This window comes from Zea mays, chromosome 1, assembly GCF_902167145.1.
Source record: "Zea mays cultivar B73 chromosome 1, Zm-B73-REFERENCE-NAM-5.0, whole genome shotgun sequence".
Lineage (NCBI taxonomy): Eukaryota > Viridiplantae > Streptophyta > Magnoliopsida > Poales > Poaceae > Zea > Zea mays.
The window spans coordinates 251,585,298-251,613,222 of record NC_050096.1 but is presented as its reverse complement, the minus strand read 5'-3'; the positions used below and the strand labels follow the sequence as shown (position 1 = coordinate 251,613,222).

At 49.8% G+C, this 27,925-nt stretch overlaps 1 non-coding gene across 1 annotated transcript; it reads right to left on the bottom strand.

Annotated features, from left to right (window-relative positions):
• Positions 1 to 7,353: 7,353 nt before the first annotated feature.
• On the bottom strand, positions 7,354 to 7,426 carry TRNAR-ACG (transfer RNA arginine (anticodon ACG)). The gene has a single exon. It is a non-coding gene; the product is annotated as a tRNA-Arg (tRNA).
• Between the last annotated feature and the right edge of the window lie 20,499 nt (positions 7,427 to 27,925).

The window sequence follows — 27,925 nt, the reverse complement described above, 5'->3', positions numbered from 1 at the left end:
TAAGACCTCTTTGCAAGTTATACCCACAAACCACATGCAACAGTGCAGTCGATATCGGCATTGCCTCTAAATTTTTCGTTTAGGAGGGCTTCAGTGGGTAATAAACTCATTGAGTGGCAATCATTGGTGACAAATGTAGCTCATGTTAATTTGAATGAGGAAAGTGACACTTTCTCCTAGAGATTACATTCAGGGCTTGTTCGGTTAGGGGTGGATTGAGAGGGATTGAAGGGGATTCAATCCTCTTCTATATAAATTTAAATAGGAGGAGATTTAATCCCCTCCAATCCCCCTTAAACCCCTTCAAACCGAACAAGCCCTCAAGTGGAAAATTTACACGTGTGGAAAATTTACAGTTCACTCAATATACCACTTTCTTATGAACCAAGAGGTCTCGTTCAAACACAAAATAATCTGGAAATTGAAAGTGCCCTTAAGATCAAAATATTACTTTGGTATGTGCAACTACGTGACATTCTGACAAAGGACAATTTATTTAAAATGAATTGGAAAGGTAGTCAAATGTGTTTTTTGTGTAATAGCAATGAAACCATCGACCATATCCTTTTTCATTGCCACCATGCTAAAAACATTTGGAGGGTAGTTCAGATAGTTACTGCACTAAAAGCACTTATCTTGGTCGAACATATGTTTCTCAGTTGTTGTCTTGGGCCTCTTTAAAAGAAAGATGCATTATTTTAGTAGGAGTGGCAACTTTGCGCTGGTCAATTTGGTGATGTCGAAATGATATATGCTTTAATAATACAAAATATACCCTTTTTATAAGCCGTCTTCAAAGGAACATATTGGCTAAAGTTTTAGATGTTGCAGCAGGAGGAGACTAGAGATAATTTTTGATTTGTGAGCTTCAATATGGAGGTAGCAGCCATGGAGCTTTTCGTGAAAAATGGATGGAAATATAATTATAGACTATGTCCTAGTTGATGAATGTATCCTGCTCTTTAAGCTTTTTCAACAACAATTGGTTTTTGATCTGTAATAATATACGTTGTGTGCGAAACCGCGGAGGCGGGAATAAATTTCATTATCTAAAAATGTAAGATATGATACTTCATTATCTATTGTTGCGGCAGAGAAAATTTACAAACAACCATGATAGTTTTCATAAAATTTTGTGATAGCATGTATATCATCATTCCCAATGCACAAAATGAAATGAGAAGACCTTTAGAAGCAGGAGTGCAAAATCTAATTAGCAAAAAACAAAATATAAACTTCCAATAACCAACCTCATATATACTATCTTTGATGTCCTATCGGTATTTGCAAATTTTTAGAACATAAATAAAACAATAAAAAAATCAAGCAGGTGTGCACAAAACTGTACAAGATTTATGATAATGACAACAAATGTAGGAAACTTACAGTGGTCTATATTTTGTTCCTGATCTATTTTTGGTGCTCGCCTAGACCGAGATGACTTTGTAGGCTCCTGATAAGGCTTCTCATTTATTCCTAATCTATTACGTAAACTTTCATGCTGCCAGAGAAAACAAAATTAGTCCATACGAAACCATTTGGAATTTTGGAAGTATATACTAGAACTACCTCCATAGTTTTCCACTGTTACTCTTTAGTCTTTAATTAGATTTGATTTTGTGCACTATGATATATGTGTTCTTCGATATATACTATTGACTACTAGAGTTGTCATCATAATATATCTAAAGTGCTGAAAACTTACAATATATGTTTTTGAAACTAAATAGTTTAACGTTATATTATTCCAATATTGGAAATTTTGGATGCAAACTGGTCGAGAATGTAAATTATTTGTGGGTGGACAGAGTGCAAGAAATCTTGTCCGAAATTGCCAAGAAACCAAGATCATAAATAAATTTACCACTACAAACATTAAGTGAAACTTGATTTCCATAACACGGTTAACCCATCAATAATTATTTCCTAGTTACTTATTTCTGATGGTAATGTAAAATTAACTAGGGAAGAAGTGACAGAAAGAAATGCAAATAACGAAACCATTTGGAAGTTAGGGAAGATAATTGTGCATGAATCAAGTGGCAAGGAAACAAAATTCACTACCTTTGATTTCTGCATGATAATGTCCAAAATGCAAGCAACTAGAAAAAAGTATATCATGCAGATTTTCACTAGATAAACAAAAAACCAAGAGAACAATTACCATATCTGTAGATATTTCAAAAGAGTACAGATCATGAACACTCGTCCTTTGAATAAATGCACGCTCGGATACCTTTCCAGTTTCTAGGAAGGATAATGCGGATTTCAGTGTGCGGAATGTGTAGGAACTAGCAGGATCCGTGTAATACTGCATGATAAGACAAAATAATTGATTCTTAAATCAAAGCAATGTTCTTTTATTCAATTGCGCAAGATCGTGGCTCATGAGCCATATTACTTACCGGATCTCTCCTGATCAACCCTTCCTTGGTTTTTCTGTACACTAGTTCTTTCACCCAACCTTCAGGCAATCCACTTGGCCGAAAGTCCACTTTTGAAAGTATCTACAAATATGCATGCATGCCAAGAGGATGAATAAAAGAACATCAAATACTCAAAAGATGAAATGTGTTATCAGAGTTGAAGTTCTAGCAATAGATTGACACACGTTATCTTCAGAAGTTGTGTCACATTGTTCATTGGTGTCGCACCCAGAGACCTTTGCCTCATTGATATAGAGTAGTACATCTTGCTTTGACAGCAATCGTAGACCAGTGATTGAGTGGACATAAAACTACAATGAAACCATAAGGAACTATCAATAGTAGCCGTCAACGTGTATAAAATCATTAGTAACACAAAATTGTTTGAACTTGATGCTCCATTTCAAAATTAAATACATTACTAATTATAAGACTTGAAGTTAACATATGTATGTAGATATAGCTTTATTTATAGTAAATTTCCTGGATCAAATCTGGATATAACATAACAGACAAATAACTGAGAGCTTATTAATTCCTTAAATAAAAACAATAGTTAATTTGAAGAATATAAATAATTTAACTACAAATGATCTCATATACTGATATTCCTTACCGCCTCCACTATACTATGCTCCTCACTGGGTTCAATTACGTACTCAGAATCCCCTTCTTTAATTCAAATATGTGCAACACATTTGTTTATTAACTGAAAAACTCCGCATCTAGTGAGTTTCTTGTTTGAATGTAAAAACTTAAATACAAATAGAAGAACGTTACAACAAGAGATAACTTGTTTGATTGCAATTGTTAGTTACTATGAGAACCTAAAAAATAAAGTACAACCAGCAACATATATATAACATTAGCAATAATGGTAGCTAGCATCTAAGTATATCTAACTGAACTTATTACCTTGTACATCTTGTCCGCCTTCTCCCCACCAGCTCTTACCTCCATCACCCAGCCCTTTGGAAGCCATTCATGTTGTCTCTGAATATGCAAGAATAATGATGAGACAAAAAGATTGTATTAACACGTCTAAAAGTTAAAAGTTGGTGATACATGCATAAAAAAATTTGTAGTCATGCATGCACCTGAAGAGTGTTTTCTGCACCCCGTTCCTTCGATTCCAGCATACGCTCATCTGTCCCGGAGAAAAGGTACTCCAATACCTCCGACTTCATGGTGAACGTGTAGTTCGATATGGGAGAAGTATAGTACTGCTTGCAAAATAGTTAAAAAAAAAAGAAATTAATTAATCTGAACAATATAGTCTCTGGTTTATGTATAGCTAGGTGTCATTTCATACGTACGGCACAATTACTTGTTGAATCATATACAAGCACTGCTAGCTCCTCAGTAGCTCCTATATATTGTTTGAGAAACGTACTCGAATAATGGTGCCATCTTCAGCGCGGTAGACCTCCATGATCCATCCATCGGGTAGCCAATCCGGCGGCTCCACCAATGCCGCCTCCATATCCTCCTCCTCGTTCAGAGTAGTTGGCTCCTTTGCCTCCTCATCCGATATCATAGTCACAGGTTTCTCACCCATTTTCCGCGGGTTGGCTACAATCTACCTTCTACCTTTGGATCTACCAAAACAAAGGATTGCTTCATCGATGGGTATTTATACTGGTCTTCCTATCTATCTAGTGCTGGCCTGGCTGGCATCTACGTACCATAGGCTGGGAATTGTCTGGTTGTTTGGTCAGGAACAACTTCTTTTCAGGATCTAATTAACAGATAGTGTAACGCCTAGCTCATTTAGTGCTGTAGATACTGCAGATTTGAAGTGCAGATTACCTTATTAATACACCTAATGTAAAATAGGAAGGGGGTGAGCCAACATCGTGTTGGAGATCATTTATTAAGGTAGGTCAGTGAAGAACAGCTCATGATGACGCTAACTGGAATTTTCATAGCTGCCCTGCAAATAATACTATGTAGTCAACATGTCATGCAATTCTTGTGTTTACTAAGAAGAAAAATAAGTAACTTGTTCACTTCACCTCCAAAGTTTTTTATGTATTAATTTATCAATTAATATGCTCAATCTTTAATACTATATATATATATATATATGTATATATATATATATATATATTTGGAGCCTTGGACTTTCAGTAACTAGAGTAAGCCCTAGCTCAACGGTGTCATCCGGTTCAGCCGCACCAGGTTCTGGTGGCTATAAAAACACCCCCAGGCTGCCGACGGTTCCGTCGGGCGTGCGAGCGGCGATGATCCCGAAGGCGAGCGGCGGTGGCACCCCGAGGCGAGCGACCGGTGACAACGCTCCCGAGGCGGGCAGCAAGTGGCAGCGGTGCTCCCCCAGGACCGAGCGACGGCTGCGCTCCCCTAGGACCGAGCGACAGTTATGCTCCCGAGGTAGTCGGGCAAGCGGTGACGGCGCTCCTAAAGCGGACGAACGGTGGCGACGCACCCCAGGCCCGTGGTGATGACGGTTGCGCGAGGTGTGGTAGGCCTCGGCACCGGCGGTGGCGGCCACAGGAGACGAGGGTGGCTCCGGCGGCCGCGTGAGGCGCGGTTGCGATGGCGGCCACACGAGGCGTCAGTGGCTCCAACGTCCTTCAATGACCAGCTTCTCTGATCCGGTGGCCTTGGCGGCGGCACTCCCCTAGGACCGTGTGACGGCGACGCTCTCGAGGCGGGAGGGCAAGCGGTGACGACGCTCCTGAAGCGAACGAGCGGTGGCGACGCACCCCAGGCCCGGTGGCGACGGCAGTTGCGTGAGGCACGGTAGGCCTCGACAGCGGTGGTGGCGGTCACCGGAGACGCGGGTGGCTCTGGCAGTCGCGCGAGGCGTGGTCGTCTCTAACGATGGCGGCCACGCGAGGCGTGGGTGGCTCCGGCGTCCTTCAATGACCAACTTCTCCGATCTGGTGGCATTAGCGGCGACGCTCCCCCAGAATCGAGCGACGACGACACTCCCAAGGCAGACGGGCAAGCGACAATGGTGCTCCCGAAGCGGACGAACGGTGGCGACATACCCTAGGCTCTGTGGCGATGGCGGTTGCGCGAGGCACGGTAGAAAACTCCCAATGGAAACTCTCACGGTCTGCCATATATATCGAATCTATCATAAAAATAGGATCTGCATGCATGCGTCTGCGCTTGTGGACATGGTCCAGTGGCTGGGCGGGGGTTTATGCTATCTTTATGAACTATTTACGCTATTTCCGTGAACTATTTACGCTATTACGCAAAAAACAGAACCACAATTTATGTCGTGTGTCCCTCGCGGGGGTTGGGTGTTGGACCGGAAGTTTGACTGACACGTGGGGGAGTTTTGACCTGATGCATGCAGCGGGCGCACCCGACAGCCTGGCGTGGGGTGTGGGTGGGCGTGCTGACACGGTCCAGCCAAGTCGTAAGGTGGTCGGCTACGGCTTCCTCTGGCTTCCAATATACCCACCCTATATATATGGCACTAGTTATCACCTCGAGTCAAGCTTCAATCGGATCAACCCCGCCTCTCGCACCACCTCGTCCCAGTGTGCACCCAGTCTCGTGTGTCCATTGACCTACCAGCGTGCCCTCTGCGCCGAGACCTGCGCACGATGGATCCATGATCCGCTCCCCTACCACCTCGCGTGCTCAATCCAACTCGTCAGTTATTCAGATTCGTTAGTAATAATTGAACATTTCGTCAGTAATTACTGAACGTTTCGTCAGTAATTATCGAACGTTTCTTCACTTCTTAAGAGATAAATTACTAAATGTTTCGTTAGTAGTTGTTATTTTTTTTAGATAATGGAACAAAATCCGGCTTTCGCCTCTTTCGAGGGTAGGGCCAAGGTCAGACACCAAATAACAACTCCAAGTACTCGCAAAATAAGACCAAAACATTTAGCCTAAAAGACTTAAACTCTCTCTTACTCCTCACCGATTCAACACTCACTTAAAAAATGAAAATGATCAATACAACGTAATCCTATTAGAAAATCTCCAACCCCGATAAGCAAAAAAGTGCATGGCCATCGTCTCCAGATGTCGACAAGCTCTTCTTAACAGATTCGCTGAATCGTTACACTAACAATTACTGTGCTTACTAACAATTACTGAAATTAAGCGACGAATAACTGAAAGATCACAACGTTAGTAATTATTGAATGTTTGACAAATGTTTTTCACTACTGAAGTGATAAAATGTTGAATGGTTCGTCAGTAACTGTTCTTTTTGCACTAACAATGACTATGCTTACTGATAATTTCTAAATTTAAGGGATGAATGACTGAAATAGCACAATATAATTACTGAACGTTTCGTCAACAATTACTAAACGTTTTTACTGCTCAACTGATAAAATATTGAATGGTTTGTGAGTAATTGTTCTTTTTCACAAATAATTATTGTGCTCGCTGATAATTTTAAAATTGAGTGATTAAACTGGTAGATTATATAGTGCTATATATACTGTCGTTGTGTCAAATTAAAAGAGTGCAGGTCGCCATGTTCAAGTTTAATGGACATCATTACAATTTCCTTGCTCTGCAGACAACTTTTATGCTCCTCCCACGACAATCTCCCCCCTGCTTTTACATGAGTTCGGGCAGTTCGAAGCATGACCCCTCCAAGACTCTGCAGCCTCGGGGTCCGGGCGGTTTGAGACCGAACAAAAAATCTTTTTTTACTTAGATTTCAATCGAAATCTCACGTAATTTGATATTATTTGCGAGCATTCGAGAAACATTAAAGCCAACCTCCCAATTTTGATGTGAAATCCACTATTATTGAGCTCTTGAAAATGTAATCCAAAGTTTGCCAACATCGATTTGCGAAAAAAAAATAGTAAACAAACAAAGACTCCGCTGGGATCGAATTGAGCACTTGAAAATGTAATCCAAAGTTTGCCAACATCGATTTGCAAAAAGCCAAAAAATAAAAATATTAAACAAACAACGACTCCGCTGGGGATCGAACCCAGAATCTCTGGTTCCGTAGACCAGCGCCTTATCCATTGGGCCACGGAGTCAGTTCTTGTGTGACAACTCTTGAGATGTATATTGTAGTTTTAATCTTGAAAAAAACTGATTCATAGCTCGGTGCCGTACTTTTGCTCTGCGATGTTCGCCGGCGTGGCGCCGTCATGGATCAGTCGGAACCATCCAAATATTCTCGTTTGCTTCGCAATGTGGAACAGACCTCTCTGTCCTTCGTTGCTAAGCTGCCAGTAAGCTTATCCGGTGAGAGCCTGAGACCGAGTCGTTCTATATAAATTATAATAGAGTCGGCACATGACATCATGCTTCACGGGTTAACTCCAAACTAATTGATCAAGCGAACCAAACATGTTATAACTGAGGAGGGTCTTGCTATGCCTCTCACGTTGCACTCTCTTAATCAGCTACGTAGGCTGACTCTCACCCAAAAATTATCCATAAGCACGATTTTGCACTGTTCTGGTAGACTCATTGTTCGCAGTGTAGAGTTTGAATATAAGTATGGATATGGATAAGATGTTGGAGATAGTCTTAGAGCATCTCAAACGGACTCTTCGTTTTTGGCTCTCTATTCGACATTCTATTTACCTTCCCTTAAAGATTACATCCTATTAGAGTGTTTGGTTTGAGAAATAAGTTAGTCCATAATCTTCTTACTCCTCTTTTTTTTGTTTGGTTTGTGGAATGGAATGATTTGATCCATCACTACCTTTTATTCCTCATAGTTAGTTAGTACTAACGTGGGGAATGTGGCTATCCCACCAAATTTGATGAATGGATTCATGATACACCACCTTATTTTGGATGGAGTAATTCCTCAAGCCAAACACTCTCTATATGTAGCATCTCACTCTAACAGACTATCTATCTAGTTTCGCTAGTCAGAGTGGTTAGTTATGTTTGGCTAGTGAGAGCGTCAATTTAGAGAGTCGGATAGCTTGACGAGTTAGAAGACTAGTCTGTTGGAGAGCTATTTTGCTGTTGAGTAGCCAAATTTTTGCTTGACGAGCCATTTAGCTAGTCTAGTTAGCTATTTGATGATGTATTGATGTTATTTTTGTTTTGATTTGTTGTCATCTCTATATTATCTATACCCCTATATAACCCATCAGTTTATACTTTGCAAAAGCCACCCAACCAAATCAGCCCAATACCCATAAACTCCCATAAATTCGCCAAATGAATTGCACCCACACATAACACACTCTTAAACAAACGGTTCAGATTGTTGGATAACTCTCTCTCTCTCTTACTCACTCAAATTCAATAACCAATGTTATTTAGAACATCCTTCCTTCATCATCCCTCCCCTGCATCCCTCTCCCCTCGCAATCTTGTCATCCCCTCCCCTCACTCGCGTCGCCGCTGCTGACCCCTTCCCTCCTCGAATATCGTAACTTTAGCATGGGTATTAGACTAGTCTCTAATAAACCTTATGAAATAAAGAATTAGATCTTTTTATTACTTTCCTCTTCTATTTTGTTCTTGTATTATTGCCTACCAAACATTTAGTATCTTTCTTCATATCTTTTGTTATTTTATCATTGTCTATCAAACATTTAGTTCTCACTATGGACTATGGTACACTCTTTAATTATGCTTTGCTTGTTTGCTTTCTCTGTAATGATCTCTAATTGTATTTAAATTATCTAGTATTCTATACCGGTTCGGGCCAACTATTAGTGTTTCAAAACAACCAGCTAGTAATTTTAGTGCTTTGTATGCCTAGGAGCGGATGGTGTACAAAGTGAACACAGAGATACTGGTTCAGGCGGAATGTCCATACATCCAGTTAAGTAACTTCGTGTTACCCTATACTAAGTTTGCAATAGGGGGATTACAAATGGTCGAGAGAGGGAGGCACTCCCAAATCTCTGGTGTGCGAGCGATCAAAGTGTCAAGTGTTTTTTTGTGATTACAAGTGTGTTGGCTACTTGTGCTTGCTATTGCTTGTTCCTTAGATCGTGATCCTCCTCTTCCTTTTATAGGCCAAGGCGAAAGGAGGACCCATTACATAAGCCTAAGAGGTTGAAGTGTCCCCATCCTTTGGGACTCAAATTTGATACAAATACTAGTCTAAGGAGATTAGTATATATATTTGTCGGGGACCATAATTAGGGGTACCCCCAAGACTCCTAATCTCAGCTGGTAACCCCCATCAGCACAAAGCTGCAAAGGCCTGATGGGCGCGATTCAGGTCAAGGCTCCGTCCACTCAAGGGACGCGGTCTCGCCTCGTCCGATCCCAGCCTCGGGCAAAGGCAACCGACCCAGGAGGATTCACGTCTCGCCCGAGGGTCCCCTCAAGCAACGGACGCACCTTCGGCTCGCCCGAGGCCCAGGCTTCGCGGAGAAGCAACCTTGGCCAGATCGCCATGCCGACCGACCGTATCGCAGGAGCATTTAATGCAAGGATCGACTGACACCTTATCCTGATGCACGCTCCTCAGTCGACAGGGCCGAAGTGACCGCAGTCACTTCGCCGCTCCACTGACCGACCTGACAGGAAAACAGCGTCGCCTGCCCTGCTCCGACTGCTGTGCCACTCGACAGAGTGAGGCTGACAGCAGCTAAGTCCAGCCTCGGGCGCCATAGGAAGCTCCGCCTCGCCCGACCCCAGGGCTCGGACTCAACCTCGACCTCGGACGACGGACTCCGCCTCGCCCGACCCCAGGGCTTGGGCTCAACCTCGACGCCGGATGACGGACTCCGCCTCGCCCGACCCTAGGGCTCGGACTCAACCTCGACCTCGGAAGACGGACTCTGCCTCGCCCGACCCCAGGGCTCGGACTCAGCCTCGACGATGGACGACGGACTCTACCTCGACCTTGGACGACGATCTCCGCCTCGCCCGACCCCAGGGCTCGGACTCTACCTCGACCTTGGATGACGATCTCCGCCTCGCCCGACCCAGGGCTCGGACTCAGCCTCGACCTCGGAGGAGTCACCGCCTCGCCCGACCCCAGGCTCGGACCGACCACGTCACAGGGGGGCCATCATTACCCTACTCCCAGCTAGCTCAGGCTACGGGGAACAAGACTGGCGTCACATCTGGCTCGCCCTGGTAAACAAGTAATGATGGCACCCCGCGTGCTCCATGACGACGGCGGCTCTCAGCCCCTTACGGAAGCAAGGGGACGTCAGTAAGGATCCGACAGCCCCGACAGCTGTACTTCCACGGGGCTCAAGCGCTCCTCCGACGACCACGACATCACATGAACAGGGCGCCAAACCTCTCCGACAGTCACGACGGCATGTACTTAGGGCTCTGGCTCCTCTCTGCTAGACACGTTAGCATATTGCTACACCCCCCATTGTACACCTGGGCCCTCTCCTTACGCCTATAAAAGGAAGGTCCAGGGCTCTCGTACGAGAAGGTTGGCCGCCGGGAGAACGGGCCGACGCGCAAGGCTCTCTCTCTCTCCCACGCGAACGCTTGTAACCCCCTACTGCAAGCGCATCCGCCCTGGGCGTAGGACAACACGAAGGCCACGGTTTCCCCCTTACTGTTTCTCCCCCCTTTGTGTTCCGTCTCGCGCCGACCCGTCTAGGCTGGGACACGCAGCGACAATTTACTCGTCGGTCCAGGGACCCCCCGGGGTCGAAACGCGGACAGTTGGCGCGCCAGGTAGGGGCCTGCTGCGTGTTGACAAACAGCTTCCCGTCAAGCTCCAGATGGGTAGTCTCCAGCAACCACTTCAACCTGGGACGGTGCTCCGTTTCAGGAGTCTTGAGTTCATGTCCCTCGACGGCAGCTACGACATGATACTCCTTCCTCCGCCACGCGACAACGACAATGGCGGCCGTCAGCCCACCCGCCGGCGGCAGAATCGACGACGTCTTCCCCACGTGGCGGAAGAGCAACATCCGGGTCTGTCCCGTCACCTTCCCCGCCGACGGAGGAGGAGGCGGGGCAGGCATGGCCAAGCAAGAGGCGCCACCTCGTCGGCTGTCGAGCGAGTCGACGGCGCCGGCGCCCCAACGGGGGACACGTCGGGCGTTGACCTCGCGTCTGAGACGAAGACGAGCGTCGTCTCCCCGCAACACGCCAACCCCAAGCTGACGGACGACGCCAGCACGCTCGCGAAGGACTTGCTGGCTGTTAGCTTCGTACCTGAGAAGACGGTGCAGTCCGTCCCTGACGCGACTTCGTCACCATCCGTCGTTCAAGAGGTACCGTCCGTTTCCCATCCCATGCCTTTTAGATTCAGCTCCAACCCACCAAGCGACCCCGCTTCGGTGGACGCTTTCATAAAGGCATGTCCAAACCCTCCGGGGTATCATATGCGGTCGACCTAGGACCGACTGACGGCCGTCTCAACCTACGGGCCCCTGGGTTCCAAGGAAGATGACGAGCTCGACTCTGGTTGGGATTTCTCCGGGCTTGACAACCCCAGTGCCATGCGGGACTTCATGACCGCATGTGACTACTGTCTCTCCGATTGCTCCGATAGTGGCCACAGCCTCGGCGACGAGGACTGTGGCCCAAGTCGTGAATGCTTCCACGTCGATCTAGGGGGTCTCGACGAAGGCAACCATCTTGGTATGTCGGAGGACGGTGATCCCCTAGGCCTGTGCCTCGCGTTGACATCCTTCGGGAGCTAGCTGTGGTCCCAGTCCCTGCGGGGGGTCAAGACACACAGCTCGAGCAAATCCGCGAGATGCAGGCCAGGCTCGACGAGGAAGCAGGACAACTTGTGTAGCTTCGGCAAAATATCGGGCAGGAGTGGGCAGGCCGAGCACCGGCCGGAGAAGCGCGTCATCTGGCCCAGGACGTCCAACACCGCATCGCCGACGATGCCAGGGTGAGGCTGCCCCCGGCTTCCAGTGGTGTCGGCCAGAACCTGGCTGCGGCAGCGATACTACTTCGAGCGATGCCGGAACCATCCACCACCGAGGGGCGGCGTATCCAGGGAGAGCTCAAGAATCTCCTGGAAGATGTCGCGGTCCGACGGGCCGAGAGCTCTGCCTCCCGAAGGCAGGGGTACCCCCCAAAGCATCGCGCCGCGACTTCCCGATTCATGCGGGAAGCCTCGGTCCACACCGGGCAAACGCGGAACACCGCGCCTGCGGCCCCGGGACGCCTCGGCAACGAGCACCACTGCCGCGATCGTCGAGCCCACCTCGACGAGAAGGTGCGCCGAGGCTACCACCCCAGGCATGGGGGACGCTACGACAGCGGGGAGGATCGGAGCCCCTCGCTCGAACCACTCGGTCCGTGAGCTTTCAGCCGGGCCATACTGAAAGGGAAATGTGCCCTTGGGCCATTTCTAAGTATTTTGGTGATTTAGTGTCTAACACAAGTGCCTAAGTGTAAAAAGGTGGACAAAGTACAAATCAAGGATAAAGGTATGTTTCTCAGACTTAGTACATTGTTTTATGGACTAATGTATTGTGTCTAAGTTCTGGAAACAGGAAAAATCCAATTGTAAATGTCTTGGCTCGAGCAGCCAAGACTCTGCTGAGTCTGGGTGCACCGGACTGTCCGGTGGTGCACCGGACAGTGTCCGGTGCGCCAGGCTGGCTCGAGCGAAGTGGCCGCTCTCGGGAATTCACCGGCGACGTACGGCTATAATTCACCGGACTGTCTCGTGTGCACCGGACTGTCCGGTGAGCCAACGGTCGACCGGGCCAACGGTCGGCCGCGCGATCTGCGCGGGACACGTGGCCAAGCCAACGGTTAGAAGGGGGCACCGGACATGTCCGGTGCGCCAACGGCTCTCAGCCTGTCAACGGTCGACTGCGCCAGTTATGGAAAGAAATCGGGCACCGGACATGTCCGGTGTGCACCGGACTGACCGGTGCGCCAGTCGACAGAAGGCAAGATCAGCCTTCCTAGATTGCTCTCAACGGCTCCTAGCTGCCTTGGGGCTATAAAAGGGACCCCTAGGCGCATGGAGGAGAACACCAAGCATACTCACAACATTCCTAAGCACCAAGTCATCGATTCCGCGCATTTGTTTCTTTGTGATAGCATATAGAGCTCTTGTGGAGTTGTGAACTCATTGGGTTGTGTTGCGAGCTCTTGTTGCGACTTGTGTGCGTGTTGTTGCTCTGATTTGTGAGTCTTGTGTGAGTTGCTTATTCCTCCCTTACTCCGTGATTCTTTGTGAACATCAAAAGTGTAAGGGCGAGAGGCTCCAAGTTGTGGAGATTCCTCGCGAACGGGATAAGAAAAGAAAAGCAAAACACCGTGGTATTCAAGTTGATCATTGGATCACTTGAGAGGAGTTGAGTGCAACTCTCGTCCGTTGGGACGCCACAACGTGGAGTAGGCAAGCGTTGGTTTTGGCCGAACCACGAGATAAACCACTGTGTCATCTCTGTGATTGTTCTCTTGTGGTTATTGTGTTTTGCTAAGACATCTCTTTAGCCACTTGGCAATTATTGTGCTAACGATTAACTGTGTTTTGTGGCTTAAGTTTTCAAGTTTCACAGGATCACCTATTCACCCCCCCCCTCTAGGTGCTCTCAATTGGTATCAGAGCCGTTCTCTTCAACAAAGGGACTAATCGCTCGAAGAGATGGATCCTAAGGGGAAGGGAATCGTGATCAATGACAAGGAGAAGGAGTCCCTTGTCAACGAGCCGAAGGATGACAAGCCTACCGACTCGGGCTCGGGCCACAAGCGCAAAGACGGGAAGAAGAAGAAGACAAGGCGCATCAAGGAGATCGTCTACTATGACAGCGACGAATCTTCCTCTTCCCAAAAGGACGACGACGACTACGAGAAAAAGAAAACGGTCAATTCAAATTTTTCTTTTGATTACTCTCGTATTCCTCAAAGTACAAATGCTCATTTATTATCTATTCCACTTGGTAAACCTCCTCATTTTGATGGAGAGGACTACGGATTTTGGAGTCACAAAATGCGTAGTCATTTGTTCTCTCTCCATCCAAGCATATGGGAGATAGTTGAGAATGGAATGCATTTTGATAGTAGTGATAGTCCCATGTTTATCAATGAGCAAATTCATAAAAATGCACAAGCTACTACTGTTCTTCTAGCTTCCTTGTGCAGGGATGAATACCACAAAGTGAGCGGCTTGGATAATGCCAAGCAAATTTGGGACACCCTCAAGATCTCTCATGAGGGGAATGATGTCACAATACTCACCAAGATGGAGTTGGTGGAAGGCGAACTCGGGAGATTCGCTATGATAAGGGGAGAAGAGCCAACTCAAACGTACAACCGGCTCAAGACCCTTGTCAACAAGATAAGAAGCTATGGAAGCACGCGATGGACGGACCACGACGTTGTCCGCCTAATGCTAAGGTCTTTTACTGTTCTTGATCCTCATCTTGTGAACAATATTCGTGAGAATCCTAGGTACACCAAGATGACGCCCGAGGAGATACTTGGAAAGTTTGTTAGCGGGCGAATGATGATCAAGGAAGCAAGATACGTGGACGACGCCTTGAATGGTCCTATCAACGAGCCGCAACCCCTTGCTCTCAAGGCAACAAGAAGCAAGGAGGCGCTACCTAGCAAGGTGGCACAAATTGAGGCGGCCGGACTTAATGATGAAGAAATGGCCCTTATCATCAAAAGATTCAAGACGGCGCTAAAAGGTCGCAAGGGACAACCAAGCAAGACCAAGACAAAGGGGAAGCGCTCATGCTTCAAATGTGGTAAGCTTGGTCATTTTATTGCTAACTGTCCCGACAATGATAGTGATCAGGATCAAGGGATCAAAAGGGAGAAAAAGAAGAACTATAAGAAGGCAAAGGGCGAGGCACATCTTGGCAAGGAGTGGGATTCGGATTGCTCTTCGTCCGACTCCGACAATGAAGGACTCGCCGCCACCGCCTTCAACAAGTCATCCCTCTTCCCCAACGAGCGTCACACATGCCTTATGGCAAGGGAGAAGAAGGTATGTACTCAAAACTCTACTTATGCTTCTTCAAGTGAGGACGAATCTAGTGATGAGGATGAAATAGATTATTCATGTTTATTTAAGGGACTAGATAGAACCAAGGTAGATAAAATTAATGAATTGATTGATGCCTTGAATGATAAGAATAGGCTTTTAGAAAAACAAGAGGACTTGTTGTATGAAGAACATGACAAATTTGTAGAAGCACAAAAATCTCATGCTCTAGAAGTTAAAAGAAATGAAATGCTTTCTTGTGAATTATCTTCTTGCCATGAGACAATTTCTAGCTTAAGGAGCATTAATGATGATTTGAATGCTAAGTTAGAAACAGCTAGTAAATCAACATCTTGTGTAGAAATTGTTGAAACTTGCAATAGGTGTAAAGATATTGATATTGATGCTTGTAGTGAACACATAGCCTCTATTGCAAAATTAAATGATGAAGTTGCTAGTCTTAATGCCCAACTTAAGACTAGCAAAAGTGAATTTGACAAATTAAAATTTGCAAGGGATGCCTACACAATTGGTAGACACCCCTCAATTAAGGATGGTCTTGGCTTCAAGAGAGAAGTCAAGAACTTAACAAGCCATAAGGCTTCCATCTCCACAAAGGAGAAAGGGAAGGCCCCTATGGTGAGTAATGCTAAAAAGAACCATGCCTTCATGTACCATGATAGAAAATTTTCTAGAAATGTTCATGATGATAGGAGTTGTAATGCTTATAATGCTTTTGACTCTCATGCCATGTGTGCTTCTAGTTCTTCCTATATGCATGATAGAAATGTGTTTAGAAGAAATGTTGTTCATCATATGCCTAGAAAGAATATTGTTCATGTTGCTAGGAAAGTTATGGATGGTCCTTCTACAATTTATCATGCTTTAAATGCTTCCTTTGCTATTTGTAGAAAGGATAGGAAGATAGTTGCTAGGAAATTAGGGGCAAAATGCAAGGGTGATAAAACTTGCATTTGGGTCCCTAAGACAATTGTGACTAACCTTGTAGGACCCAACAAGAGTTGGGTACCTAAGACCCAAGCCTAAATTTGCCTTGCCGGTTTATGCATCCGGAGGTTCAAGCTGGATTATCGACAGCGGATGCACAAACCATATGACGGGGGAGAAGAAGATGTTCACCTCCTACGTCAAGAATAAGGATTCCCAAGATTCAATAATTTTCGGTGATGGGAACCAAGGCAAGGTAAAAGGGTTAGGTAAAATTGCAATCTCAAATGAGCACTCTATTTCTAATGTGTTTTTAGTTGAGTCTCTGGGATATAATTTACTATCTGTTAGTCAATTATGCAATATGGGATACAATTGTTTATTCACAAACATAGATGTGTCTGTCTTTAGGAGAAGTGATGGTTCACTAGCTTTTAAGGGTGTATTAGACGACAAACTTTACTTAGTTGATTTTGCAAAAGAAGAGGCCGGTCTAGATGCATGCTTAATAGCTAAGACTAGCATGGGCTGGCTGTGGCATCGCCGCTTAGCACATGTAGGGATGAAGAACCTTCACAAGCTTTTAAAGGGAGAACACGTGATAGGTTTGACTAACGTGCAATTCGAAAAAGATAGACCTTGTGCAGCTTGTCAAGCAGGTAAACAAGTTGGAGGAGCGCATCACAGCAAGAATGTGATGACCACATCAAGACCCTTGGAGCTGCTACATATGGACCTCTTCGGACCCGTCGCCTATCTAAGCATAGGAGGAAGTAAGTATGGTCTAGTTATTGTTGATGACTTTTCCCGCTTCACTTGGGTGTTCTTTTTGCAGGATAAGTCTGAAACCCAAGGGACCCTCAAGCGCTTCCTAAGGAGAGCTCAAAATGAGTTTGAGCTCAAGGTAAAGAAGATAAGGAGCGACAACGGGTCCGAGTTCAAGAACCTTCAAGTGGAGGAGTTTCTTGAGGAGGAAGGGATCAAGCACGAGTTCTCCGCTCCCTACACACCACAACAAAATGGTGTGGTAGAGAGGAAGAACAGGACGCTTATCGATATGGCGAGGACGATGCTTGGAGAGTTCAAGACCCCCGAGTGCTTTTGGTCGGAAGCCGTAAACACGGCTTGCCACGCCATCAACAGGGTCTACCTTCATCGCCTCCTCAAGAAGACGTTGTATGAGCTGCTAACCGGTAACAAACCCAATGTATCTTATTTTCGTGTATTTGGGAGCAAATGCTACATTCTAGTGAAGAAGGGTAGAAATTCTAAGTTTGCTCCCAAAGCTGTAGAAGGGTTTTTGTTAGGTTATGATTCAAATACAAAGGCGTATAGGGTCTTCAACAAATCATCGGGTTTGGTTGAAGCCTCTAGCGACGTTGTATTTGATGAGACTAATGGCTCTCCAAGAGAGCAAGTTGTTGATCTTGATGATGTAGATGAAGAAGATGTTCCGACGACCGCTATACGCACCATGGCGATTGGAGAGGTGCGACCACAGGAACAAAATGAGCGAGATCAACCTTCTTCCTCAACTATGGTGCATCCCCCAACTCAAGACGATGAACAGGTTCATCAACAGGAGGCGTGTGACCAAGGGGGAGCACAAGATGATCATGTGATGGAGGAAGAAGCACAACCGGCACCTCTAACCCAAGTTCGAGCGATGATTCAAAGGGATCATCCCGTCGATCAAATTCTGGGTGATATTAGCAAGGGAGTAACTACTCGATCTCGATTAGTTAATTTTTGTGAGCATTACTCTTTTGTCTCTTCTATTGAGCCTTTCAGGGTAGAAGAGGCCTTGCTAGATCCGGACTGGGTGTTGGCCATGCAAGAGGAACTCAATAACTTCAAGAGGAATGAAGTTTGGACACTGGTGCCTCGTCCTAAGCAGAATGTTGTGGGAACCAAGTGGGTGTTCCGCAACAAACAAGATGAGCACAGAGTGGTGACAAGGAACAAGGCTCGACTTGTGGCAAAAGGTTATGCCCAAGTCGCAGGTTTGGACTTTGAGGAGACTTTTGCTCCTGTGGCTAGGCTAGAGTCCATTCGTATCTTGCTAGCATATGCCGCTCACCATTCTTTCAGGTTGTACCAAATGGATGTGAAGAGCGCTTTCCTCAATGGGCCGATCAAGGAGGAGGTGTACGTGGAGCAACCCCCTGGCTTCGAGGATGAACGGTACCCCGACCACGTGTGTAAGCTCTCTAAGGCGCTCTATGGACTCAAGCAAGCCCCTAGAGCATGGTATGAATGCCTTAGAGATTTCTTAATTGCTAATGCTTTCAAGGTTGGGAAAGCCGATCCAACTCTTTTCACTAAGACTTGTAACGGTGATCTTTTTGTGTGCCAAATTTATGTCGACGACATAATATTTGGTTCTACTAATAAAAAGTCTTGTGAAGAGTTTAGCAGGGTGATGACGCAGAAATTCGAGATGTCGATGATGGGCGAGTTGAACTACTTCCTTGGGTTCCAAGTGAAGCAACTCAAGGATGGCACCTTCATCTCTCAAACGAAGTACACGCAAGACTTGCTGAAGCGGTTTGGGATGAAAGACGCCAAGCCCGCAAAGACTCCGATGGGGACCGACGGACACACAGACCTCAACAAAGGAGGTAAGTCCGTTGATCAAAAGGCATACCGGTCAATGATAGGGTCTTTACTTTATTTATGTGCTAGTAGACCGGATATTATGCTAAGCGTATGCATGTGTGCTAGATTTCAATCCGAACTTAAGGAGTGTCACTTAGTGGCAGTGAAGCGAATCCTTAGATATTTAGTTGCTACGCCTTGCTTCGGATTCTGGTATCCAAAGGGGTCTACCTTTGACCTAATTGGATATTCAGATTCCGACTATGCTGGATGTAAGGTCGATAGGAAGAGTACATCGGGAACATGCCAATTCTTAGGAAGGTCCCTGGTGTCATGGAACTCTAAGAAACAAACTTCTGTTGCCCTATCCACCGCTGAGGCCGAGTATGTTGCCGCAGGACAGTGTTGCGCGCAACTGCTTTGGATGAGGCAAACCCTCAGGGACTTTGGCTACAATCTGAGCAAAGTCCCACTCCTATGTGATAATGAGAGTGCTATCCGCATGGCGAAAAATCCTGTCGAGCACAGCCGCACAAAGCACATAGACATCCGGCATCACTTTTTGAGAGACCACCAGCAAAAGGGAGATATCGAAGTGTTTCATGTTAGCACCGAGAACCAGCTAGCCGATATCTTTACCAAGCCTCTAGATGAGAAGACCTTTTGCAGGTTGCGTAGTGAGCTAAATGTCTTAGATTCGCGGAACTTGGATTGACTTATAGCATACTTGTGTTTATGCCTTTGATCATGTTCCTTATGCATATTGTCGCTTAATAATGGTGCTCAAGTTGTACAAACACTCCCCTGGACCTCACAAGTCCGTTGCAAAGTGATGCACATGTTTAGGGGGAGATGTGTTACAACTTGACCCTTTGAGACTAACCATGTGCTTGAGTTTGATGATTTAGTCTCGAAGGAGGTTTGAAAGGGAAAAGGTGGACTTGGACCATGAAAGACTTCCACTGCACTCCGATGAGAGGGTAACTTATTCCAAGTTCATCTCATGTACTCTTATTGCCTTTGTATTCTTCTTGAAGTTTTTGGTGAGGCAATAGGGTTCTTGGGCCAAGATTGATCCCGTTTTGGTGCTTGATGCCAAAGGGGGAGAAAATAAAGGCCAAAGCAATAGATGGATCAGCTACCACTTGAGAAATTTTGAAAATAGTAGATTAGAGCTTTTGGGTGTCAAAACTCTTTTATTGTCTCTTATGTCAAAAATTGGCCTCTTGTGGGGAGAAGTGTTGATTATGGGAAAAAGGGGGAGTTTTTGAAATCCTTGATCAAATTTCTTTGGAAAACCTCTCTTTATGTCTCTACAAGTGGATTTGACTTAGAGATAGGAATTTGAGTTTGATTTGCAAAAACAAACCAAGTGGTGGCATAGAGTGATCCATATATGTCAAATTTGAATCAAAACAATTTTGAGTTCTTAGTTGAATTAATTTTGTACTTGTTCTACTGGCTTTATGTTGTGTTGGCATAAATCACCAAAAAGGGGGAGATTGAAAGGGAAATGTGCCCTTGGGCCATTTCTAAGTATTTTGGTGATTTAGTGTCTAACACAAGTGCCTAAGTGTAAAAAGGTGGACAAAGTACAAATCAAGGATAAAGGTATGTTTCTCAGACTTAGTACATTGTTTTATGGACTAATGTATTGTGTCTAAGTTCTGGAAACAGGAAAAATCCAATTGTAAATGTCTTGGCTCGAGCAGCCAAGACTCTGCTGAGTCTGGGAGCACCGGACTGTCTGGTGGTGCACCGGACAGTGTCCGGTGCGCCAGGCTGGCTCGAGCGAAGTGGCCGCTCTCGGGAATTCACCGGCGACGTACGGCTATAATTCACCGGACTGTCTAGTGTGCACCGGACTGTCCGGTGAGCCAACGGTCGACCGGGCCAACGGTCGGCCGCGCGATCTGCGCGGGACACGTGGCCAAGCCAACGGTTAGAAGGAGGCACCGGACTGTCCGGTGTGCACCGGACTGTCCGGTGTGCACCGGACATGTCCGGTGCGCCAAAGGCTCTCAGTCTGTCAACGGTCGACTGCACCAGTTATGGAAAGAAATCGGGCACCGGACATGTCCGGTGTGCACCGGACTGACCGGTGCGCCAGTCGACAGAAGGCAAGATCAGCCTTCCTAGATTGCTCTCAACGGCTCCTAGCTGTCTTGGGGCTATAAAAGGGACCCCTAGGCGCATGGAGGAGAACACCAAGCATACTCACAACATTCCTAAGCACCAAGTCATCGATTCCGCGCATTTGTTTCTTTGTGATAGCATATAGAGCTCTTGTGGAGTTGTGAACTCATTGGGTTGTGTTGCGAGCTCTTGTTGCGACTTGTGTGCGTGTTGTTGCTCTGATTTGTGAGTCTTGTGTGAGTTGCTTATTCCTCCCTTACTCCGTGATTCTTTGTGAACATCAAAAGTGTAAGGGCGAGAGGCTCCAAGTTGTGGAGATTCCTCGCGAACGGGATAAGAAAAGAAAAGCAAAACACCATGGTATTCAAGTTGATCATTGGATCACTTGAGAGGAGTTGAGTGCAACTCTCGTCCGTTGGGACGCCACAACGTGGAGTAGGCAAGCGTTGGTCTTGGCCGAACCACGGGATAAACCACTGTGTCATCTCTGTGATTGTTCTCTTGTGGTTATTGTGTTTTGCTAAGACATCTCTTTAGCCACTTGGCAATTATTGTGCTAACGATTAACTGTGTTTTGTGGCTTAAGTTTTCAAGTTTCACAGGATCACCTATTCACCCCCCCCCCCCCTCTAGGTGCTCTCACATACGACGGGCGCCGTTGCCGACCCGGTTCCGAACCCCGACTACCATCGCCAAGTACTCGGCGGAGTCAAAGCCGGAACTGTGGCTCGCGGACTACCGGCTGGCCTGCCAGCTGGGTGGGACGGACGATGACAACCTCATCATCCGCAACCTTCCCCTGTTCCTCTCCGACGCCGCTCGAGCCTGGCAGGAGCATCTGCCTCCTACGCAGATCTCCAACTGGGACGACCTGGTCAAAGCCTTCGCCGGCAACTTCCAGGGCACATACATGCGCCCTGGGAACTCCTGGGATCTCCGAAGCTGCCGCCAGCAGCTAGGAGAGTCCTTGTGGGACTACATCCGGCGATTTTCGAAGCAGCACTCCGAGCTGCCCAACATCACCGACTCGGATGTCATCGGCGCTTTCCTCGCCGGCACCACTTGCCGCGACCTGGTGAGCAAGCTGGGTCGCAAGACTCCCACCAGGGCAAGCGAGCTGATGGACATCGCCACCAAGTTCGCCTTTGGTCAGGAGACGATCGAGGCCATCTTCCGGAAGGACAAGCAGCCTCAGGGGCGCCAGCCGGAAGACGTCCCCGAGGCGTCCGCTCAGCGCGGCACCAAGAAGAAGGGCAAGAAGAAGTCGCAAGCGAAACGCGAAGCCGCCGACGCAGACCTTGTCGCCACCACCGAGCACAGGAACCCTCAGAAGCCTCCCGGAGGCGCCAACCTGTTCGACAAGATGCTCAAGGAGTCATGCGGGATGATAGGGAACAAGACCGGCGTCCCATCTGGCTCGCTCCGCCAGATAGGCAATGATGGCGCCCCGCATGCTCTGTGACGACGGCGGCTCTCAGCCCCCTTACGGAAGCAAGAGGACGTCAGCAAGGACTCGACAGCCCCGACAGCTGTCCTTCCACCAGGCTCCAGCGCTCCTCCGACGGCCATGACACCACACGAACCGGGTGCCAAAACCTCTCCGGCTGCCACGACGGCATGTACTTAGGGCGCTAGCTCTCCTCCGCTAGACACGTAGCACTCTGCTACACCCCCCATTGTATACCTGGATCCTCTCCTTACGCCTATAAAAGGAAGGACCAGGGCCCTCTTACAGAGGGTTGGCCGCGCGGGGACGAGGACAGGACAGGCGCTCGCGTGAGGCCGCTCGCTCCCTCTCCCGCGTGGACGCTTGTAACCCCCTACTGCAAGCGCACCCGACCTGGGCGCGGGAGGAACACGAAGGCCGCGGGATTTCCACCTCTCTCACGCCCATCTCCGGCCACCTCACTTCCCCCTTCGCGCTCGGCCTCGCGCCGACCCATCTGGGCTGGGGCACGTGGCGACATTTCACTCGTCAGCCCAGGGACCCCCCGGTCTCGAAACGCCGACAGTTGGCGCGACAGGTAGGGGCCTGCTGCGTGTTGACGAACAGCTTCCCGTCAAGCTCCAGATGGGCAGTCTCCAGCAACCTCTCCAGCCCGGGATGGTGCTCCGTTTCGGGAGTCTTGAGTTCATGTCCCTCGACGGCGGCTACGACATGATACTCCTTCCCCCGCCGTGCGACAGCAGCAATGGCGACCGACAGCCCGCCCGCCGGCGGCGGAATCGACGACGTCTTCCCCGCGTGGTGGAAGAACAACATTCGAGCTCACCCCGTCCTCTCCCCCGCCGACGGAGGAGGAGGCAGGGCAACCAAGGCCAAGCAGGAGGCAGCGCCTCGTCGGCTGTCGAGCAAGTCGACGGCGCCAGCGCCCCAACGGGGGGCGCGTCGGGCATCGACCTCGCGTTTGAGACGAAGACGAGCGCCGTCTCCCCGCGACACGCCAATTCCAAGCAAATGGACGACGCCAGCACGCTCGCGAAAGGCTTGCTGGACGTCACCCTCGTACCTGAGACGACAGTGCAGTCAGTCCCCGACGTGACTTCATCACCGCCCGTCGACCAAGAGGTACCGACCGATTCCCATCTCACGCCTTTCAGATTCAGCCTCGACCCACCAAGCGGCTTCGCTTTGGTGGACGCTCTTGTAGAGGCGAGTCCAAACCCTCTGGGGTATCGTATGCGGTCACCCTGGGACCGGCTGACGGACGTCTCGACCTACGGGCCCTCGGGGTCCGAGGAAGATGGCGAGCCCGATTTCTGTTGGGATTTCTCCGGACATGGTAACCCCAGTGCCATGCGGGACTTCATGACCGCATGCGACTACTGCCTTTCCGACTGTTCCGACGGTAGCCACAGCCTCGGCGACGAGGACTGCGGCCCAAGTCGTGAATGTTTCCACGTCGATCTAGGGGGTCCCTCCGAAGGCAACCATCTCGGTATGCCGGAGAACGGTGATCTCCCTAGGCCTGCGCCTCGCGTTGACATCCTACGGGAGCTAGTTGTGGTCCCCGTTCAGGCGGGGGGTCATGACCCACAGCTCGAGCAAATCCGCGGGGTGCAGGCCAGGCTTGACGAGGGAGCAGGAGCACTTGAGCCGATCCACCGGGACGTCGGGCAGGAATGGGCGGGCCAGCCTCCGGCCGGAGAAACGCGTCATCTACCCTAGGGTATCCAGCACCGCATCGCCGACGATGTCAGGGTAGGGCCGCCACCCGCTTCCAGTGGGGTCGGCCAGAACCTGGCTGCAGCAGCAATGCTTCTTCGTGCGATGCCAGAGCCATCAACCACCGAGGGGCGGCGAATCCAGGGAGAGCTCAAGAATCTCCTGGAAGGCACCGCGGTCCGATGGGCCGAGAGCTCCGCCTCCCGAAGGCAGGGGTACCCCTCGGAACATCATGCCGCGACTTCCCGATTCATGCGGGAAGCCTCGGTCCAAGGCGCTGTGTTGCGCGTGCGCCCGGTGTACACCGGGCGCACGCGCAACACAGCGCCTGCGGCCCCGGGACGCCTCGGCAACGAGCACCATCACCGCGACCGTCGGGCCCACCTCGACGAGAGGGTGCGCCGAGGCTACCACCCCAGGCGTGGGGGACGCTACAACAGCGGGGAGGATCGGAGTCCCTCGCCCGATCCACCCGGTCCGCAGGCTTTCAGCCGGGCCATACGACGGGCGCCGTTCCCGACCCAGTTCCGACCCCCGACTACTATCACAAAGTACTCGGGGGAGACAAGACCGGAGCTGTGGCTCACGGACTACCGGCTGGCCTGCCAACTGGGTGGAACGGACGATGACAACCTCATCATCCGCAACCTCCCCCTGTTCCTCTCTGACACCGCTCGCGCCTGGTTGGAGTACCTGCCTCCGGGGCAGATCTCCAACTGGGACAACCTGGTCCAAGCCTTCGCCGGCAATTTACAGGGCACGTATGTGCGCCCTGGGAATTCCTGGGACCTCCGAAGCTGCCGACAGCAGCCGGGAGAGTCTCTCCGGGACTACATCCGGTGATTCTCGAAGCAGCGCACCGAGCTGCCCAACATCACCGACTCGGATGTCATCGGCGCGTTCCTCGCCGGCACCACCTGCCGCGACCTGGTGAGCAAGCTAGGTCGCAAGGCCCCCACCAGGGCGAGCGAGCTGATGGACATCGCCACCAAGTTCGCCTCTGGCCAGGAGGCGGCCGAGGCTATCTTCCGGAAGGACAAGCAGCCCCAGGGCCGCCCACCGGAAGATGCCCCCGAGGCGTCAACTCAGCGCGGCGCCAAGAAGAAGGGCAAGAAGAAGTCGCAAGCGAAACGCGACGCCGCCGACGCGGACCTTGTCGCCGCCGCCGAGTACAAGAACCCTCGGAAACCCCCCGGAGGTGCCAACCTCTTCGACAAGATGCTCAAGGAGCCATGCCCCTATCATCAGGGGCCCGTCAAGCACACCCTTGAGGAGTGCGCTATGCTTCGGCGCCACTTCCACAGGGTCGGGCCACCCGCGGAGGGTGGCAGGGCTCGCGACGACGACAAGAAGAAAGATCACCAGGCAGGAGAGTTCCCCGAGGTCCGCGACTGCTTCATGATATACGGTGGGCAAGCGGCGAACGCCTTGGCTCGGCACCGCAAGCAAGAGCGTCGGGAGGTCTGTTCGGTGAAGGTGGCGGCGCCAGTCTACCTTGACTGGTCCGACAAGCCCATCACCTTCGACCAAGCCGACCACCCCGACCACGTGCTGAGCCCGGGGAAATACCCACTCGTTGTCGACCCCGTCATCGGCGACGTCAGGCTCACCAAGGTCCTCATGACGGAGGCAGCAGCCTCAACATCATCTACGCTGAGACCCTCGGGCTCCTGCGTGTCGATCTGTCTTCGGTCCGGGCAGGCGCTGCGCCTTTCCACGGGATCATCCCCGGGAAGCGCGTCCAGCCCCTCGGACAACTCGACCTTCCTGTCTGCTTCGGAACGCCCTCCAACTTCCGAAGGGAGACCCTTACTTTCGAGGTGGTCGGGTTCCGAGGAACCTACCACGCGGTACTAGGAAGGCCATGCTACGCGAAGTTCATGGCCGTCCCCAACTACACCTACCTCAAGCTCAAGATGCCGGGCCCCAACGGGGTCATCACCGTCGGCCCCACGTACAAACACGCGTTCGAATGCGACGTGGAGTGCGTGGAGTACGCCGAGGCCCTCGCCGAGTCCGAGGCCCTCATCGCCGACCTGGAGAGCCTCTCTAAGGAGGTGCCAGACGTGAAGCGTCACGCCGGCAACTTTGAGCCAGCGGAGACAGTTAAGTCCGTCCCCCTCGACCCCAGTAGCGACGCCTCCAAGCAGATCCGGATCGGCTCCGAGCTCGATCCCAAATAGGAAGCAGTGCTCGTCTACTTTCTCCGCGCGAATGCCGACGTCTTCGCGTGGAGTCCCTCGGACATGCCCGGCATACCGAGGGATGTCGCCGAGCACTCGCTGGACATCCGAGCCGGAGCCCGACCCGTCGAGCAGCCTCTGTGCCGATTCGACGAAGAGAAGCGCAGAGCCATAGGCGAGGAGATCCACAAGCTAATGGCGGCAGGGTTCATCAAAGAGGTATTCCATCCCGAATGGCTTGCCAACCCTGTGCTTGTGAGAAAGAAAGGAGGGAAATGGCGGATGTGTGTAGACTACACTGGTCTAAACAAAGCATGTCCGAAGGTTCCCTACCCTCTGCCTCGCATCGATCAAATCGTGGATTCCACTGCTGGGTGCGAAACCCTGTCTTTCCTCGATGCCTACTCCGGGTATCACCAAATCAGGATGAAGGAGTCCGACCAGCTTGCGACTTCTTTCATCACGCCCTTCGGCGTGTACTGCTATGTCACCATGCCGTTCGGCTTGAGGAATGCGGGCGCGACGTACCAGCGGTGCATGAACCATGTGTTCGGCCAACACATTGGGCGGACGGTCGAGGCCTATGTCGATGACATCGTAGTCAAGACGAGGAAAGCCTCCGACCTCCTTTCCGACCTTGAAGTGACATTTCGATGTCTCAAGGCGAAAGGCGTGAAGCTCAATCCCGAAAAGTGTGTCTTCGGGGTACCCCGAGGCATGCTCTTGGGGTTCATCGTCTCCGAGCAGGGCATCGAAGCCAACCCGAAGAAGATCGCAGCCATCACCAGCATGGGGCCCATCAAGGACTTGAAGGGCGTACAGAGGGTCATGGGATGTCTCGCGGCTCTGAGCCGCTTCATCTCACGCCTCGGCGAAAGAGGTCTGCCTCTGTACCGCCTCTTAAGGAAGGCCGAGTGCTTCACTTGGACCCCTGAGGCCGAGGAAGCCCTTGGGAACCTGAAGGCGCTCCTCACGAATGCGCCTATCTTGGTGCCCCCAGCTGCCGGAGAAGCCCTCTTGGTCTACGTCGCCGTGACCACTCAGGTGGTTAGCGCCGCGATTGTGGTCGAGAGGCAAGAAGAGGGGCATGCATTGCCCGTTCAGAGGCCAGTCTACTTCATCAGCGAGGTACTGTCCGAGACCAAGAATCGCTACCCACAAGTTCAGAAGCTGTTGTATGCGGTGATCCTGACGCGGCGGAAGCTGCGACACTACTTCGAGTCTCATCCGGTAACTATGGTGTCATCCTTCCCCCTGGGGGAGATCATCCAATGCCAAGAGGCCTCGGGTAGAATCGCAAAGTGGGCGGTGGAAATCATGGGCGAAGCAATCTCGTTCGCCCCTCAGAAGGCCATCAAGTCCCAGGTCTTGGCGGACTTCGTGGGCTCGTGGCTGAATGGGTCGACACCCAGCTCCCAACGGCTCTGATCCAACCGGAGCTCTGGACCATGTTCTTCGACTGGTCGCTGATGAAGACAGGAGCCGGCGCAGGCCTACTCTTCATCTCGCCCCTCGGGAAGCACCTACGCTACGTGCTATGCCTCCATTTCCCGACGCCCAACAATGTGGCTGAGTACGAGGCTCTGGACAACGGGTTGCGGATCGCCATCGAGCTAGGGGTCCGACGCCT